Source organism: Erinaceus europaeus, chromosome 20 (assembly GCF_950295315.1).
Source record: "Erinaceus europaeus chromosome 20, mEriEur2.1, whole genome shotgun sequence".
In the NCBI taxonomy this organism is placed as follows: domain Eukaryota; kingdom Metazoa; phylum Chordata; class Mammalia; order Eulipotyphla; family Erinaceidae; genus Erinaceus; species Erinaceus europaeus.
In genome coordinates this window covers 23,532,543-23,552,722 of record NC_080181.1, presented here as the reverse complement: position 1 = coordinate 23,552,722, position 20,180 = coordinate 23,532,543, and the positions used below count along the sequence as shown (strand labels likewise).

The 20,180-nt window shown below is 41.9% G+C and overlaps 1 protein-coding gene across 4 annotated transcripts in view; it reads left to right on the top strand.

Annotated features, from left to right (window-relative positions):
• DDX10 (DEAD-box helicase 10) overlaps positions 1-20,180 on the top strand; it is a 653,321-nt gene that overhangs the window by 299,671 nt on the left and 333,470 nt on the right. The window lies entirely within an intron of this gene.

The following is a 20,180-nucleotide window of genomic DNA, read 5'->3' as shown; positions in this document are numbered from 1 at the left end:
AACAAGGGCGACAAAAGGGGAAAAAATGGCCTCCAGGAGCAGTGGATTCATGGTGCAGGCACTGAGCTCCAGCAATAACCCTGGAGGCCAAAAAAAAATAATTTGTAGGTCTTTGTTAAATCATCTTTAAATGCAACACAGAAAACTGCAGTGAGATCTCTAAGAAAGACATTCTGCTGAAGATCTTTGGGTCTTTTTTTATGCCATATGACTTCATAGAGATGGAAACAGGAGTTTGGCAGGCACATTCAGAAGGCTAGAGGCTGAGAAATTCCTATAGGTGAGGGAAATTCACATGAAACCCCTATTCACTCTTATTTTCCAACACAGCAACCCAAAGAAAGCTCTGGGATTATCTTGATAAAGGCTATATCCTAACCCCTCCAAGCTCATTAAAATATATGGAAGATTAGAAAAATCCAATTAAACAAGATCCCAAATGGCATTCTCTTAATGTGTCTGAGCTTGGTATCAGGTAGGCTTGAAGAGATGAGATCTAAATTCTATTCAGTTTTCACTCTTAAGCAAACCTCAGCCATTACCACTTTATTTCACGGATCAAAATATATTTTTAATAAGCTTTTGGCATGGAGAACAGTATGCTGTTGAAATGGAAGTGATTTCTAGTCTCTCATCTTTTCATGTTGACCAATGAAGAGAAAATGTCTACATCCCCTCCCCCCAAGTTAAATTGACTTCTGCTGAAATGTCTCTTTAAACTTCCCAGAGTTAAAAATTCCTTGTTTCTGATTCTGGATTTGAATCCTTGTTTGGCTTCATCTCTTGAAAACTGGGTCTAGGGCCTTTATGCCACATTGTTAGCCTGTGTTAGAGGCTGGTGCTTTTTTCAGGCAATCGAGCAGTAAGCATACAAAGCTCCCAGTGCGCTGTGCTAAGGGAGATACAGAAGAGGTAATGGGGGTCCCCATGCTTCTCTTTGAGTAGGCTGGCAGTATTTGTTGACTCAAAATAGAGTATGTGTGTACTGACCTGTGGATCCCAAATGCACATAAGATGAAGACCAGTAAAGTAGGCAGAAGATACCTCTTTGGAGGACCTCCTCTGCTCTCAGCAGTTTCCTAATTATGGGGAACCACTTCTCCATTCACAGGGCCATAGGGTGGTTCCATAGGTAGATACTAAAACCCATTTAATGGTCCTAATTGTGATAAGAATGAACCAGTCAGTGCTGATTGACTTTTTTTTTTTACTTTATATAAAACTTTTCTTTCTTTTTTTTACTTTATATAAAACTTTTTATTTATTTATTTATTTATTTTTATTTAAGAAAGGAGACATTAACAAAACCATAGAATAAGAGGGGTACAGTTCCACAATTCCCATAACCCGATCTCCATATCCCATCCCCTCCCCTGATAGCCTTCCCATTCTCTCTCTGGGAGTGTGGATCCAGAGTCATTGTGGTTTGCAGAGGGTGGAAGGTCTGGCTTCTCTAATTGCTTCCGGCTGAACATGGGCGTTGACTGGTCGATCCATAATCCCAGTCTGCCTCTCTCTTTCCCTAGTAGGGTGGGGCTCTGGGGTTGTGGCGCTCTAGTACACATTGATGGGGTCATCTGTCCAGGGAAGTCTGGTCAGCATTTTGTTGGCATCTGGAACCTGGTGGCTGAAAAGAGAGTTAGCATACAAAGCCAAACAAACTGTTGAACAATCATGGACCTAAAGACTGGAATAGTGCAGATGAGGTGTTGGGGGCAGATTGACTTTTTTCTAGTCTGTGAATGACCATGAACTTTGAATTATCTTCTACTGTGGTGGAGGTAGAGAGAGAGAAACATATGGAGACACAAAATAATGAAGTAGGGTGCCTAGATAGACAGATAGATAGATTGATTGATGGATGAGTTGATGACAGATTGAAAAAATGAAAAAGTTCAAGTAGTACTATGTAGTTAGAGAGGTGGCTTAGTTGATGGAGTGCAAGACTTGCATTCCTGAGACTCCCAGTTTGATCCTGGCATCATATATGCTGGAGTGGTGCTCTGGTTTCAAATTCTCTCTCTCTCTCTCTCTCTCATAAAACTGCATTTCATATAAAATAAAATAAATGTTAGGAAAATGAAGCAGATGCTTGAACAGAAGTTTCTGTAACCATTCTTGGTCCTACACTTGTAAGAGACATTTATTTTATTTTATTTTATTTTATTTTATTTTATTTTATTTTCCACCAGGGTTATCACTGGGGCTTGGTGCCAGTACTATGAATCCACCATTCCCAGCAGCCATTTTTAAAAATTTTTCTTTTCCTTTCTATTTTATTGGACAGGATAGAGAGAAATTGAGAGAGGAGGGGAAGATAGAGAGGAGGAGAGACAGATAGACACATGCAGACCTACTTCACCGCTTGTGAAGCAACTCCCTTCCCCCCGCAGGTGGGGAACTGGGGGCTTGCACCAGATGGTTGCTCGGGCCCTTGCACTTTGTACTATGTGCACTCAACCCAGTGCACCACTGCTCGACCCCCCCAGCCCTTTTATCTTTTTAGTAGACTAATTGTTTACATGTGCATTTATGTAACTGTAATTAGCAAATACAATTTCCCAATTGTGTGAGGTTGTACCGTTGAAAGAGAAACAGTCCTGTGAATTAACTTAGCTTAAAAAAAGAGTGGGGATGGCGGGGAAGATTCTAACTAATGCATCTGACTCATCTGCCAAGAAAACCCACTGGAACTGAAGGGAGGGGGATATATAAGGTATTCCATCAAATGAAACCTGTTGTTTTAGGGCAATAAAGAATTGTCCAGGTTTGTGAGGATACATGGCCTGGAGAATTTTATGATGGGGTTTGTGAGGCAGGACTAATCTTTTCTGTGACTGGCCTGTGGGAAATATTAACCATTATTCTTGGCTTTTGTCTTCCTTAGTACTATAATTCCTGTCCTTACCTGTGAACTTTAGGTAGAAATATTACTTTTATAAAAGCCTGAGACACCTTCTTGTATTTATTCTGTGGAATCACATACAAAAATTGGTACTTCTCCCCTCCCCCTATTGCAAGTGGAAAAGCAGAAAATTGGAAATATACAGAAACGTACAAAGAAAAAATGTCACCTGGAATCCTACTGTATAGAGGCAACCACTGTAAATATTCTCGTATAATTAAAAATCCTGCTGTAACTATCCAATTGTCTAGTTAAAGCAGCCTACTGTAATCTTCATGCTGGCTAATATTTATATACATTTATTGACATCATATGGCATTTGCTGCTTTCTCTCTTTTCAACATATTATTAACATTTTTTATGCCATAAAGTAGTCTATTATCACTTTATTATTATTATTTTTTGCCTCCAGGACTATTTCTGGAGCTCGGTGCCTGCACTACCAATCCACTGCTCCTGGAGGCCATTTTTTTCATTTTGTTGCCCTTGTTGTTATTGTTGCCATTGCTGTTGTTGTTGTTGGATAGGACAGAGAGAAATTGAAAGAGGAGGGGAAGACAGAGGGGGGAGAGAAAGATAGACACACCTGCAGAGCTGCTGTGACACGGCCCACCTGCAGGTGGGGAGCCAGGGGCTCGAACTGGGATCCTTATACCTGTATGTGATGTTCGTACTATGTGCGCTTAACCCGCTGTGCTACTGCCTGGCCCCCCTATCATTTCATTTTAAATGACTACCTTGTGGGGCAGGGTGGTGGCACACCTGGTTGAGCACACATGTTACAATGCCCAAGGACTTGAGTTTGAGCGCCCATCCCCCCATGCAGGGGGAACGATTTGCAAGTGGTAAAGCAGTGCTGCAGGTGTCTCTCTCCCCCTCTTTTTTCATTATCTTTATTTATTTATTGGATAGAGATGGTCAGAAATTGAGAAGAAGGGGCATATATATATATATATATATAGAGAGAGAGACAGAGAGAGAGAGAGACAGAGAGAGAGACAGAGAGAGATCTACAGCACTGCTTCACCACTCACAAAGCTTTCCTCCTTCAGGTGGGGATTGGGGCCTTGAACCCTGGTCCTAGAACACTGTAACATGTGCACTCAACCAGGTGCACTATCACCCTGCCCCCTTTCTTTCTCCCTCCCTGTCTTCCCCTTCCCTCTCAATTTCTGGCAGTCTTTATCCAATAAATAAAGATAATAAAATTAAAATTTAAATAAATGATTGCACTGTGTTCCTTTATGAAGAAATACTATTAGCTATTTTCCAGTCTCAGTTACAAACAGTCTTTGTACATAGTGACTTCTTAAGAAAATAATATGCTTGATAATTATATTAGCCAATGGAAAATGACAAAAAGCTAATGTTGTTTACTATACAGGAAAGTGTCTGTTTTTCCAAACACTTTTTTATATAATGGTTTTTATTTATTTATTTTCTCTTTTGTTGCCCTTGTTCTTTTTCATTGTTGTTGTAGTTATTATTGTTGTTTTTATTGATGTTGTCATTATTGTATAGGACAGAGATAAATGTAGAGAGGAGGGGAAGACAGAAAGGGGGAGAGAAAGACACCAGCAGATCTGCTTCACCGCCTGTGAAGTGACTCCCCTATAGGTGGGGAGCTGGGGGCTTGAACTGGGATCCTTCTGCGGGTCCTTGCACTTAGCGCCACGTGCCACGTGCGCTTAACCAGCTGTACTACCAGCCGACTCCCCCAAACTCTTTATCAATGCTGGGTATAGGCTTTTGTACAAACACTTCTAGTCCTATAAATTACTCATTGATTTGATTATTTCATTGATATTTTTATGTTAAGATGGCTTTATTATTATTTTTCGTTTCACTTTAGTCTCAGTTTGTTGGTTTGTGAAATGGAAAAAAGAAAATTGAGTTCCATTTAGGACTACTATAGAAGTGTTGTATCTATTTACAGCACTTACAGTTCTTGGCAAGTAGAAAATATCTGTAACATGGTAAAAGGTTGAGAGTCAACAGCATTGTTTGGGAACTCAAGTGTGTGAATGGAAATTTTCTCTTCAGTGTTATCTAGTTGTGTGACTCTGGGCAAGTTACTTACCTTCTCTGTGCCTTTTCTATAAAATGCAGGGGATAGGGCCAGGTGGTGGTGCCCTGGGTTAAGTGCAAACGTCACCATGTGCAAGGACTCCGGTTTGAGTCCCCACTTCCTATCTGTAGGGGTGGGATGGGTTCCAAATTACTGCATTAGATATATTTTATTAAACATAAGAATGTATTTACTTTGTACAAAAACACATCCAGTCCAACTTTCCTCTGCCCTACAAGGTGAAAGTGGTGAAGTAGATCTGCAGGTGTCTCTCTTTTTCTTGCCCTCTCTGTCTCCCTCTCTCTTCTCAATTTCTGTCCTACCCCGTAAAAAAAAAAAAAAAAGAAAAGAAAAGAAAAAAGAGAAAGGAAGAAATGGCCACTGGGAGTGGTAGATTTATAGTGCTGATATTGAGTCCCAGTGGTAATCCTGGTGGCAGAAGAGAAAAAAAATGCAGGAGCTATAAATAGTACCTTCCTTGCAGATTAAGCACTTAGAAGAGAACATGGCTCATAGCAAATACTCATTAAATATTAGCTGATTTTATTTTGTTTTATCTTTGCCTAACTCACATATTAAAATATTCAATTTAATTTGCATTTATTTGATGAATATGGTTGAATACTTTAAAAATTATGCATGTCAATTACTTCTGTTTATTTTCTTAAAAATGCCTAGTCATGTTCATGGACCATTTTTCTATTGGTATGTTTATTTTATTTTGATTTTTAAGCACTCTTTTTGTATATTATCTGTAAGACCTGGATCTATCATATGTGTTACAAGTATATCTTGATTTATAGCTCACCTTTTATTTTTCTAGTCTGTTAAGAAACTGAGACATGACATGATTGAACAGAAAATGATTAAATAAACTCCTCCATCTGTAGCATTTCCTTTACAAAAATTACAATGAAAAAAAAAGAAAATTACAATTTAGCAGGGAAATGGGTCACCTTCATAATGGAAACATAACAAATAATGAATGGAACTCAATTAAGTGGTAGCAATGGTAATGTCATGTGAGAATGATCTACTATATGAGGGGCTGGCACCATTGTTGTGCAGTTCAGATGAGCTATTCTTGTATCATGTGAGATTGTAAAGTGATGTTTATACTTGAAATAGTATGAGATCTATATTAGAAGATTATATATAAACAATAGTTCAAAAGAATGTTTTCCATAATCTGGGAATGAATCGAGGAACTGGGTTAGGGCATAGCCTTGGAATCTGGATAATAGAGGAGTCCGGGAAATGCATTACTCTGTCTTCTAGTGCTTTGATAAAGGCGTGAGCATAAAAGGTAGATTGCTAACAGCTGTACAACTGCTATTTGGATACAGTGCTAAGGAAAGTACTTTTCGAGGAGGTGTATCCTATAATCCCTCCACAATTTATTACATCTTTTTGTCCTACTTGCATATGTCTTTATTCTCTACCTCCTCTTTGAAAGAGCTACTTTAGGGGGTCGGGTGGTGGCGCAGTGGGTTAAGCGCATGTGGCGCAAAGCGCAGGCACGGGCATAAGAATCCCGGTTCAAGCCCCCGGCTCCTCACCTGCAGGGGAGTCGCTTCACAGGCGGTGAAGCAGGTCTGCAGGTGTCTCTCTTTCTCTCCCCCTCTCTGTCTTCCCCTCCTCTCTCCATTTCTCTCTGTCCTATCCAACAACGAACAACATCAACAATGGCAATAATAATAACCACAGAGGCTACAACAAAAAGGGGGGGGGGAAATGGCCTCCAGGAGCGGTGGATTCATGGTGCAGGCACAGAGCCCAGCAATAACCCTGGAGGGGGAGGAAAAAAAAAGAGCTACTTTGAAGATTTCTCTTTCTTCAATCTTGTACTCCTAAAAATATATTTCCCACTATACATGAGGAATGATCTCTGAAATATAGCTCTAATGATACTTGTGATAAGGTGCTTTAGAACAAAGTCCAAGCCATAGTGTAGTGTCAAAGTGTTAAATGCACCAGCCCTGCCAGTCTCTCCAACCTCTTCCATAGTTCAGACCATTTCCCTTGGCTTCATCTTGTCTAAATTGCTTGACAAGGAAACTATGCTCTCTTACCTCCTATATGATTCCTTCTGCTTTCATTATTCTCCCATATGTATTCCCAACTTTTTGTCAACTCTTGTCTTTTCTGTTCTACTAAACTATTTAATTGCCTCACCTTCCTTCAGCTAGGAGTGGCTATGGAATGCAGTTGGAGAAGAATATTTAAAAAGTCTAATATGTGATAGATAGATGTTTAGTAGTTTTGCTGTTATTCTTATCTTTTGTATATAGGGTTTTTTTGTTTGTTTGTTTTTAGAATGATGATTTGGAAGAAGCAGAGGCAGAGCTCCACAGAGGCTGACATAGTTCAGTTGCGCCTGCTCCACCTGGACACACTTGGGAGCACAAGTAGAAGGAAGAGGAAGGAGAGATGCGTATTCTCTGTGGCAATCATCACGTTCAAGGGTTGGGAGATGGGTTAGGGAGATATTAGCAAAAGAATGACCAGCACATCCAGGCAGCTCTGGTAACATTGGGAGGGAAGCACCGTGGTGGCACCAGGCTGGTGCAGATAGAATCCATCTGAGCGGGAGTCGGGCGGTGGCGCAGTGGGTTAAGCGCACGTGGCGCAAAGCGCAGGGACCGGCGTAAGAACCCGGTTCGAGCCCCCGGTTCCCCACCTGCAGGGGAGTCGCTTCACAGGTGGTGAAGCAGGTCTGCAGGTGTCTATCTTTCTCTCCCCTCTCTCTCTGTCTTCCCCTCCTCTCTCCATTTCTCTCTGTCCTATCCAACAACAAAGCAACGTCAACAATGGCAATAATAACCGCAACGAGGCTGCAACAACTAGGGCAACAAAAAAAGGGGGAAAAATGGCCTCCAGGAGCGGTGGATTCATGGTGCAGGCACCGAGCCCAGCAATAACCCTGGAGGAAAAAAAAAAAAAAAAGAATCCATCTGAGCTGAGTCCAAAGATAACATGGTGAAGGAACAGGGACCTGAGTTCAGAAACCCTGAATTATACTGAGATATCCTTCCCCTCTACCAGCCAAGGAATTATGTGATGTTAAGGAAGCCACAGGATGAGGAAGCCACAAGAAAACCTGTGGTTTGTTAGGGGCTGTGCATTGTTGGAATTGGGGACGTAAGAGGTCGAGACATGCATGCACATAGAGCATCACATGTTAATATGCTCATGAGTTTGGGGTACTGATTTTGGTTGTTAGAAAACACACAAATCACATCACATCACATACAGAAGTAGTGGGGAGCTCACATGGTAGAGTACCTGCCTTGCTTGGCCTCGAGTCTTGGTTTTACATGTAAGCACTGTCATCAGCAACAAGGGGAGCTCCATGAATGATGGAGGGGCAATCTCTCACAAAATAAGTAAGGAATAGAAAATTGGGACCAGGGTGCCGTGCGGTAGCGCAGTGGGTTAAGCACATAGTGCAAAGCGCAAGGGCCCGTGCAAGGATCCTGGTACGACAGCCCCCCCCCCCCCCCGGCTCCCCAATGCAGGTGGGTTGCTTCGCAGGTGGTGAAGCAGGTCTACAAGTGTCTTTCTCTCCCCCTCTCTGTCTTCTTCTCTCTCAATTTCTCTCTCTGTCCTGTCCAACAACAATGACAGCAATAACAACAACAATAATAACCACAACAATAAAATAACAAGGGCAACAAAAGGGGAAAAATAGCCTCCAGGAGCAGTGGATTGGTAGTGCAGACGCAGAGCCCCAGCAATAACCCTGGAGGCAAAAAAAAAAAAAAAAGAAGAAGAAGAAGAAAATTGGGAACAGGAGGCCACTCAGTGGTATCATGCATGTCCAAAGCCTTGAGTTCTTTCCCTGATATGAATTTTAAAATTGATTTTCATTTATCTATAACTTTCTTGGAGCAGTTTTGGGTCCAAATTTGAGACGGAGGCAAAGAAAGTTGGCACCTGCACTCTGCCCCTACACCTGCAGTCTCCCTAAATCAGCCAAGGAATTGTGTGACCTTGAGGAAGTCATGAGACACTGCTGCCCCCCCACTCAACATCCCCCACCTGAGTGTCCCCTGAGACACCTACAGTCTCCACAGGACTCACTCCTGGTGCTGTGTGCCCTGTAGGTTGGGACAAATGAACAGTGACATGTGACCACTGTTGTAGAATCTTGCAGACTAGTTTCATTGCTCTGAAAATTCCCTGTGTTTCTGCTCATCCCTCCTGATCTCTAGCTCCTGTCAGCCACTAGCTGTGTCGCTGTCTTCATAGTCTCACCTTTTCTAGTATGACTTGGAATCGGATGCTAGGAAGTTGCCTTTTTTTTTCCCCTCCAGGGTTATCGCTGGGGTTCAGTGCTGGCACTATGAATCCACTGCTCCTGGCAGACTTTTTCCATTTTTATTGGATAGGACAGGAAAATTGAGAGGGGAGGGGGAGATAAAGAAGGAGAGAAAAAGATAGACACCTGCAGACCTGCTTCACTGCTTGTGAAGTGACCCCCCTGCAGGTGGGGAGCTGGGGACTCAAACCAGGATCCTTGTGTGGGTCCTTGTGCTTCATAGCTATGGCAACCCTGTGAGGCAGGTGTCATTGCCTCTTTTACATAGAGACATGGAAGCTACTCATGAAATTGCAGGAGATCATCCATTGAATAAGGAGTGACCCCAGGTCTTCAGGTCACCTTCCTACAAGCTGACATCCATGCTGTGAGAAGAGAGAAGACGGCATCATGGTAATTCACTATTGTCCTGTTTTGCCAGGATTTTTTCTGGGGCTCTGAATGGTTCTTTCTCCATTAAGGAAAATATGTACTTTTTTCCCTCCTGCATCTATTTCAACCAGAGAGCTGGATTTTACATTTGCTCCAAAGCTCTGGCTGAAATATTGCTATCTCCTTTTGTGCTAATTTGGTTCTGACAGGTATACTCCTGTCTCCCTTCCTGAACTCTTCTCCCCTCCCCCTTCACCCTGTTCCCATCTTCTCTCTGGCAGTGATAGATTCTCTTCTCAGCCACAACACACAGTTGTCCTGGAATGAGTGATATCCTTTGCTCTGTCATTGTTACCATTTTCTCTGAATTTCAGCATTCATTCTTGATGGCATATATTCTGTGATTTTAGATAAATGTATAATAACATATATCCATCATTATGGTATCATACAGAGCATTTCCATTGAAAATCCTCTGCACTCTGCCTGTGACCCTAAAAGTATAGTAATGTCCACTGTATATAGTGGTATACACTTAGGGTTCAACCCTCAATATCTTTTCATGGCTGATAGCTGCTTTTAGTACTGAATAAAATTTCATTGTCTGAATGTACTATAGTTTATCCTTTCACCTACTGAAGGACATCTTGGTTGCTTCCAAGTTTTGACAATTATGAATAGATATGCTGTAAATATCTGTGAGCAGGTTTTTATGTGGACATAAGTTTTCAACACCTTTGAGTAAATATTAAGGCATGTGTGTGTTGGCTCATATGGTAACATTATCTTTAGTTTAGCAACCACCAAATGGTCTTCTAAAGTGACTATACAATTTTCCATTCCACAAGCAATAAATGAGAGTTACTTCACATCTTTCTCAGTGTCCTCCTTTGTTAGTATTCTAGTTTCTGGCCGTTGTGATAAATACTATATTGTTATTTTAATTAGGATGTCTTTGGTCATATATGATATGGTGTATCCTTTCCACATATACTTATTTGCCATCTGCATATCTTCTATAAGTGACACACAGTGGAGCATGTACACATATATGTGTGGAGACTGTTTAAGGGCCATTGGTCATTTCCAAAAAATTTTAAAAATTTTCTCTTTTCCTTGGTAATTTTTTCTTTTTCTTTCTTTCTTTATTTTTGCCTCCAGGGTTATTTGCTGGGGCTCAGTGCCAGCACTATGAATCCACTGCTCCTAGCAGACATTTTTTTCATTGTTTAAATTTTTATTTTACAGGACAGAGAGAAGCAACCCCCCCCCCACCCCATAGGCGGGAAGCTGGGGGCTTGAACCAGCATCCTTGTGTGGGTCCTTGTGCTTCATACTATGTGCGCTTAACCTAGTGCGCTACAGCCTGGTGATTTTTTAATGCAGTTGTTTATTTTCTTGTTGTAGACTTCTGGGAGTTTTGTATATTTTGCATAGCAGACCTTTATCATACTGTCATATTTACCAAGGATGGAATGCTTATCCAGTATTCCTTCTACTGACATTCCTGTAAATCTCAGAGGACTCTGACTGCAAAGGAGACTAGGAAAGTGAGAATTCAGCATTTGAGACCTCTAGTTATAGGCAGGCTGGGAGAGAGGGGTTGGAAATAACCTGGTGGGTGAACGATTTAACTTAAGGGGGTCTGGCAGTAGCAAAGCGGGTTAAGTGCACATAGCGCAAAGTGCAAGGACTGGTTTGAGGATCCCGGTTTGAACCCCCAGTTCCCCACCTGTGGGGGGCGGTGCACCTCAGAAGTGGTGGATCAGGTCTGCAGGTGTCTATCTTTCTCTCCCCCTCTCTGTCTTCCTCTCCTCTCTTGATTTCTCTCTGTTCTATTCAACAACAACAACAATAACAGCAGTGGCAACAATAACAATAACGACAACAAAGGCAACAACAAGGGCAACAAAATGGGAAAAAATAGCCTTCCAGGAGCAGTGGATTAGTAGTGCAGGCACTGAGCCCTAGCAATAACCCTGGAGGCAAAAAAAAAAAAAGTGACAAATGGAGAGACAGGTCCTGAGAGATGATGGAACTTTCAGTCACATCACCACTAAGAGCTATGCCCACACTTTCATCCAGGTCTCTTAAATGGGCAGTTGTAAGTATGAAGTGGGACAACTGTCAGGGCATCTCTTTTTCATAGCTGATCCACAGAGATCATATGATCATGTCAGTTTTTAGCTGACCAAGATCCCAGAGCTGGAATTTGAGCCCCTGATCCTAATTTGGAGACTGGTTCTTGGTGGGTCATGGTGACCTTTGTGTCCAGGAGATGATCAACCTTCCCTAAGTCTCTTAGCTTGCAGATTAAGACTCCAGGTCATTTGTCAGACCATAGGAATGAACGTTAATGTTTCTTCTGTCAGAACTCATCTTCTGTGAGGTACTGGCCTTTTTAAAAAATTAATTTATTTATTTATTTTCCCTTTTGTTGCTCTTGTTTTTTTATTGTTGTAGTTATTGATGTCTTTGTTGTTAGATAAGACAGAGAGAAATGGAGAGAAGAGGGGAAGACAGAGAGGGAGGAGAGAAGACAGACACCTGCAGACCTGCTTCACCGCCTGTGAAGTGACTCCACTGCAGGTGGGGAGCTGGGGGCCAGAACTGGGATCCTTACAAGAGAAGTACCTGAAACTCAAACTCTCCTAAGATGAACTATTTTGGAAACTCTCAGAAAGTCAGGTAGGAAAAGAATCACAGCTTAGATCAATAACTGCCTCCCAGGTTGAGAGCAGATGGTTTATTTATGTGCCTGGGATGTTGTTGAGTGCACACTCCATACCCAGGTCTTTGGTCCCATGGGCACGGATAGTTCCAAGCAGTGAATTATTAAAAACCAAGCGAGGCTTGCTTGATTCACAGCTCCTTCTGTACTGATGCTACAAAAAGCGACGTCTACTCTTGACCTCTTAAAAAATTTCCCTGAGGGAGTCGGGCTGTAGCACAGCGGGTTAAAGCGCAGCTGGCGCAAAGCACAAGGACCGGCATAAGGATCCCGGTTCGAGCCCCGGCTCCCCACCTGCAGGGGAGTCGCTTCACAGGTGGTGAAGCAGGTCTGCAGGTGTCTATCTTTCTCTCCTCCTCTCTGTCTTCCCCTCCTCTCTCCGTTTCTCTCTGTCCTATCCAACAATGACAACAACAATAATAACTACAACAATAAAAAAACAAGGGCAACAAAGGGAATAAAAAAAAATTTCCCTGAACTGTAATTTGGAATTACTTTTGCCAGAGATCTTAAGTGCAATATAGGTCAAATCTATAACACACAATAATTGTATTTATGAGAATGATTGTGCAAGTACTATTTGTGAAAATTATGTCATGCTTTAATTGCACTAGAGAAATAATCAAGTTGAAAGAACCTTGAAGTCAAGTCCTTGACAAGTGGAGGACACATCTTCTAATGCTATTAATAATGCTAATAAACTCTACCTACATGTCAGCTAGTTTTGTGAGATACTCAACTGGAGTTTCTAGAAGTGGAACCATAGTGTGTGTTCAATAACATGAATATGTGGGAGGACACTGGGACATTTGTTTTCCCATACCTTGGGCTAAACTATAGAAGGGCTGAAAGTAGGGCTGGCCAGTAGCTTACCCTGTAGAGCACACATGCTTCAGTGTGCAAGGGCCCAGGTTCAAGCCCCCAGTCTTGCAGTGTGAGAAGCTTCACAAGGAGTGAAGCAGTGCTATAGTTGTCTCTCTCCCTGTATCCCCCTTCCTTCTCAATTTCTCTGTCTCTACCCAAAACAGATGAATAAGATCAAATACTAAATTAAAGAAAAAAGAGGCTACTTTCCCATCTGCAGGGGGAAAGTTTTGCGAGTGTTAAAGCAGTGCTGCAGCTCACCCTGTCTGACTGTCTGTCTGTCCGTCTGTCTGTCTGTCTGTCTGTCTGTCCATCTATCTACCTACCTACTTACCTACCTACCTACCTACCTACCTACCTACCTACCTACCTACTTACCTACCTACGTACCTACCTATCTATTTCCCCTTATCCTCTTGATTTCTGGCTGTCTCTATCAATTCCTGCCAAATAGTAGAAGGGTTGAAAATGTGTCAGGGCCTACTTTAATGACTTCTGTCTTGGTACAGGAGGTCCAAAAGAGAGTGATGGAAGATTAATGTGAGAGTGGGGGCAGGGGTGTTTATAAATAAGTCTAATTGGGATGCATGTGGATACTGTTATTCAATGGTTGGATCATATATATGTTCTACATAGCCAAATTGATGGATGTTGTATGTCCCCTGGGCCTGTGATCCTCAAATGTCATTGTAAATGAACAAAACAGATGTCCTAATCTGGTGATTTTGTCTTTCTTCAGCGTTGCTACTCATCCTCTTGTTTCCACCTCCCTTTTCCAAGTTTTTAAACTTTGTTAGTTCCCAAAGCCTGTGTAGAACAGATCTCTGGCAGGTTTCATTTATATTACTTTGTAGGTGTAACTTGAACTGCCTTCTCAGCCTTCGTGACCATGATTCCTAGACACTTTGGGGCCAGGTGGTAGCGTAACTGGCTAAGTGCACACACTGCAGTGTGCAAGGACCCAGGTTCAAGCCCCTGGTCTCCACCTGCAGGGGAAAGCTTCCTAAGTGGTGAAGTATAGTTGCAGGTGACTTTGTCTCTCTCCTTCTCTACCTCCCTCTCCCCTCTCAATTTCTGTCTCTAACCAATAATAAATAAACAAAATTAAAACAAATATTCCTAGACACTTCCAAATGTATAAATTTCTAGAGGAGGCTTGATCTGTTTCATCACATTTGGTCCTTTTGCCTCCTTCCCTCCTCTCAGGGCTTTGCACCTTGTGATTCTGTTGTTCCTGGCGAAGTCTTTTTCTTCTCACAAGAGAGATACCCAGCAACTCTACCACTCAGGCAGCGTTCCCTTTGCATGGTGTTCTCATGTGGTGAATTAGGGCTTGAACCTGGGTTCTTGCACATAGTGAAGAAGGAGCTATCTCCTGGTTCCTCTAGTCCCTTTTCATTATGGAATTTTCTTTTTTTAAAAAAATATTTATTTGGGGCTGGGTGGTGGCAAACCTTGTTGAACACACATGTTACAATGCACAAAGACCCAGGTTCAAGCCCCTGGTCCCCACCTGCAGGGGGAAAGTTTTGTGAGTGGTAAAGCAGTGCTGCAGCTCACCCTATCTATCTATCTATCTATCTATCTATCTATCTATCTATCTATCTATCTACTACGTATCTGCCTACCTACCTACTTACTTACCTACCTACCTATCTATTTCCCCTTACCCTCTCGATTTCTGGCTGTCTCTATCCAATAAATAAAATTAAAAAATTAAAAAAAGAAAAAATTTTTATTTATTGATTAGAGACATAGAAATTGAGAAGGAATGGGGAAATCAAGGGAGGAATCAAGAGGTGAAGGGAGAGGAAGAGAGAAACACACACACCTGCAGCACTGCTTCACCACTCATGAAACTTTTCCCTGCAGGTGGAAACTGGGGGCTTTAACAGGGCCCTGTGTCCTCAACTGGGTATGCCACTGCACAGCCCCCATCTTGAAATTTTCTTTTTAAAAAATATTATTTATTTACTTATTGGGTAGAGACAGAAAAATTGAAAGGAGGGGGAAGGAGAGAGGGAGAGAGATGAAGAGACACCTGCAGCCCTGTTCCACCACTCATGAAGCTTTCCCCCTGCAAGTAGGGGCTGGGGTTTTGAACCTGGCTCCTTGCATACTGCAGTGTATGCTTAACCAGGTGTGCCATTGCCTAACTCCCATTTTGGAATTTTCTAACATCCCCTGCTCATTAATCTCAGTCAATATAGGACCATCTCCTCCCCATTCTCCAAACAACCAAATCTATCAGACCCCATGGTCAATCTCTTTCACCTGTCATTGGATAAGATATTTCTGGTTTCAAACATCAAAAACCAAGTTAATTTGGCTTAAATATTAAAAGAAAATTACTGGACAAACAAATGGAAAAGCTCAAAGAATCTTAAGGTCGTTATGCAACAAGAACTGGGAACTGGAAAGCAGTAGCTATTCTGGTATATTTCCTATCTCACATCCCTCCTTGCTTCTCATCACTGCTATTCTCTACATACTGCATTCTTTGCTCTCTGTCAACTGGCTTCCTTGGCTCCCTGTTCACATGGTTGAACAGGTTTATGTGCTATAGAGTCAGCTACTCAGTGAGATAAAGACTTTCTTTTTGGGCTCCATTCCAAAATTCCAAGGAAGGCACTCTGGTTTGGTTCACTTGTGTGTATTGCCTTTCCCTGGAGCAGTCACCTATGATGAGAGGCCAGGATCAAGCAGGAGAAATAGAATATGTGGTTAATAACATGTATACCTTTGGATAAGATGAGTAGACAAGTCAAAGGATGTTTGCTATACCTCTTCTCCATGCTTGTGAAATAAACATCCTTTTCTCTTTTTGTTTCCTCTTTCCTTCCCTTCCTTCCCTCATGCATTCAGGAAACATGTCAGGCAAAATACTACTTGCTAGAAATATATTACTTTCTTCCTTTGTTGATATATTTATTTTTAAATGTTTATTAGTTACTTAATAGTGGTTTATAAGATTTAAAAAATTACAGTTGTATAGTTCTTCAATACACCCACCACCAAAGTTTTGTTTTCCTTTCTCCAGTCCCCTTCCCTTCCCCCAATCTCTCCATAGTTCTTACAAAGTCTTAGAGACACTTTGATAGGTTTTTCTCTGTCTTTATTTCTTCCTTCCTCTCTCTCTGTCTTCCTTTCTTTCCTTTTTCCCCTGCAAGTTCATGTGTTTCAATTCTCTATATTTTTCTTAAGCAAAACCATCTGGTGGTAGTTGTTCACCTGCTTGCTTACTTCATTAAGCACAATCACTTCCAGTTCCATCCAATATTCTCTTTTTTAATTGAAGAGTAGTATTCCATTGAGTATATATCCCATAATTTATTTTTAATTTTTTTGCTTCCAGGATTATTGCTGGGGCTTGGAGTTGGCACTATGAATCCACTGCTCCTGATGTCCATTTCCCCCCCATTTTTATTGTATAGAACAGAGAGAAATTGGGGGGGATGGATAGAGAGCAAGAGTGACAGAGAGACACCTGTAGACCTGTTCACCGCTTGTGAAGCGACCCCCTGCAGGTGGGGATCCGGGGGCTTGAACCGGGATCTTTGCACGGGTCCTTGGGCTTCATACTATGAGTGCTTAACTGCCTAGCCCCATCTCTTAATTACTTTATCAAGCTGTCTGTTGATGAGCATTTAGTCAAGGCTTCTATTTTTTGACTTTTGTAAATAATGCAGTTATGAACATTGGTTTTCATATGTTTTTTAAAGGTTTTATTTATTTATTAACGAGAAAGATAGGAGAGGGAAAGAACCAGACATCACTCTGGTACATGTGCTGCTGGGGACTGAACTCAGGACATCACGCTTGCGAGTCTAACGCTTTATCCTCTTCGCTACCTCCCGACCACTTCATATGTTTTTTTTTTTTCAAGTTAGTCTTAGAAATACATTTCTGAACAAAACTAAAACGTGGTTCCAACCTAAGTGGTCTTATAGCTAGACACATAATATAAGTATAGAAAAGCTCCTCTTTATCCTCTACAACCCAGCTCAATTATCACTTGTATCAGTCAGAAAAGGCTTTTTTTTACTCTTGTCCCCTGTTCTCATAGCTTGCCTCTCCCTTTTTTCCCTGTGGCTTCATATACCTACCTCTGTCATAGTAACCACATCCCATTACAATTGTATTTTCTTTTTTTTAATATTTATTTATTTATTTATTGTTCCCTTTTGTTGCCCTTGTTGCTTTATTGTTGTAGTTATGATTGATGTTGTTGTTGGATAGAACAGAGAGAAATGGAAGAGGAGGGGAAGACAGAGAGGAGGAGAGAAAGACAGACACCTGCAGACCTGTTTCATCACCTGTGAAGCGACTCCCCTGTAGGTGGGGAGCTAGGGGCTCCTTGTGCTGGTCCTAGTGCTTTGTGGGCTCGAACCGGGAACCTTATGCTGTCCTAGCGCTTTGCGCCACCTGCGCTTAATCTGCTGTGCTGCCGCCTGACTCCCTACAATTGTATTTTCATGGCTTTGTCTGGCTAGTCTATGAATTTAGTGTAGTTGAGCTCTGGTAGTGTTCAGTGGATGTCTATTGATTGAAAGAACTGTTCTTTAGAGAAGAGGCCACTATGTCCTCTGAGGTGTAAGGCTGATGAGGGGCCCCTGCATTGTTACATGTGCCAGTGCAGGTGGCTTGACATCTCTTGGAAGGACAAGGCTGCCATCCATGCTCATCTGGTTTACTCAGTCAGAACAGGGTTGGAGGAGTTAACCTGCAGCCACAGGCACAATAATTGATAGCCTTCAATGGTCCCTGTGGGAAATCTTCACAGCTTGTTTTTTATTACCTGAAAGGCAACTTGGTGGCTTTGTGGAGCCTTTGGGTTTTCCTCCTGAAAGGGAGGCTTAGGACTGAGGTGTTCCTCTCTGACTATTACTCATTATTTCCCATCTCCATCAAGCTCCTACCTGTGACAAACTAAAGCAAAAAAAAAAAACAAGATTCTCAGCTTATTGAAAGAAAAAATAAGTCAAATGAAATTTGCTCCAAGCCCTCCAGTTGTGAGCCACAAAACAATTAGCAGTACCTACATTCAATTTAAATGTTAATATTTTTAAAATTAGATTGCTTCTTCAAGTATGTAGCTGGGGCTTGTTATGCTCAGAGAGGTGACTCATAGATGTTTTGAGTGCGCGCCATTGTTGGTGTTCACATTTTAACAATACATAATTGGCACCCAAGAGCTCCACATTTCTCCTCTCCTCCTGAACGAATGGCAGGAGATAGGCACATTTCTCTAGGTGGGTGCTTCCTGTCTTCTGCTGAGGTTGCTGTTATACTGGCTGCTTGTTCCTAACCACCCTCACTGGATTCTATTCTGAGGCATAGCATTCTTCGTCTGCATTTTCTTTAAAAAAATTTTTTTTTTATTTATTCATGAGAAAGATAGGAGAGAGAAAGAACCAGACATCACTCTGGTACATGTGCTGCCGGCGATTGAACTCAGGACCTCATGCTTGAGAGTCCAATGCTTTATCCTCCTGGAACACTGCATTTTTTTTTTTTTTTTTAGTGATGCACTGGAGAAATGAATTCAGGACTTTGCACATGTGCGATACAACTGCTGAGTGGTCAGTTCCTAGGGCTTATATTTTTATTTTTTCCAATCTTTATTTTAGGTGTGGAGGAGAAGAGATAACACTACTCCATGATCCATAGAGCTTCCCAGGGCTGTCCATGGTGCTTTTTTAAAAAATTAAAAAAAAAATTCATTCTCTTTTGTTGTCCTTGTTTTTTTTTTATTGTTGTTATTATTGATGTCGTTGTTGGATAGGACAGAGAGAAATGGAGAGAGGAGTGGAAGACAGAGAGGGGGAGAGAAAGACAGACACCTGCAGACCTGCTTGCCTATGAAGCGACACCCCTGCCTTCCGTGGGTCCTTGCGCTTTGCACCACTGTGCTACCACCCAACTCCTGCATGGTGCTTTTATGTGGTACTAGGATTTGAACATAGGGGCCTCACACACAAGATGTGTGGTCTGCCAAGTTAATGTCAAAAATGTAAAATACTCCACTTGGAAATAATATATCTCCTCCCACCCTTCTGGGAGGGGAGTTTCAAGTAATGAGTCAATCAGCAGAAAGTTTTCTTTTTTAAAAAACAAGACACCTTGGGGGATGAGTGGTGGCACTCTGTAGGGGTGTCACTTCACAAACCATGAAGCAGGTCTGCAGGTGTCTTTCTCTTCCCCACTCTATCTCCCTGACCCTTCTCAATTTCTCTCTTTTCTACAAAAAAAAAAAAAAAAACCAAGCCAAACAAAAAAACACAATGGCCACCAGTAGCAGTGGATTCATAGTGCAAGCACCAAGCCCCAGCGATAACCCTGATGGCAAAAAAAGGAAAAAAAAAAAAAAGCAAAACAAGATACCTTTAGTTTCCTCCTCTAGAAAATGAGATTAATATTAGAACATACTTCATAAAGTTGTGAATAAGACATTAAGTTAAAAAGTGCACTTAGGGGATTCTGGCGTTAGCGCAGCGGGTTAAGCACACGTGGCACAAAGCCCAAGGACCCGCGGAAAGATCCCGGTTCGAGTCCGAGTTGCCGGCACCCCACTTGCAGGGGAGTCACTTCACAGGCGGTGAAGCAGGTCTGCAGGTGTCTATCTTTCTCTCCCCCTCTGTCTTCCCCTCCTCTCTCCATTTCTCTCTGTCCTATCTAACAATGACATCAACAACATTAATAACTACAACAACAGTGTAAAACAACAAGGGCAACAAAAAGGGAAAATAAATATAAAAAATTATATATATATATATATAAAGTGCACTTAGGGGGCTTGGAAGTGGTCAGCTAGTACAGAGTTTTAAGTTACCTTCAGGGAGAAACTTCACGAGTAGTGGAGCAGGCTCCAGGTGTCTCTCTTTCTCTATGTCTATCTGACTCTCTCACTCTCTCTTTC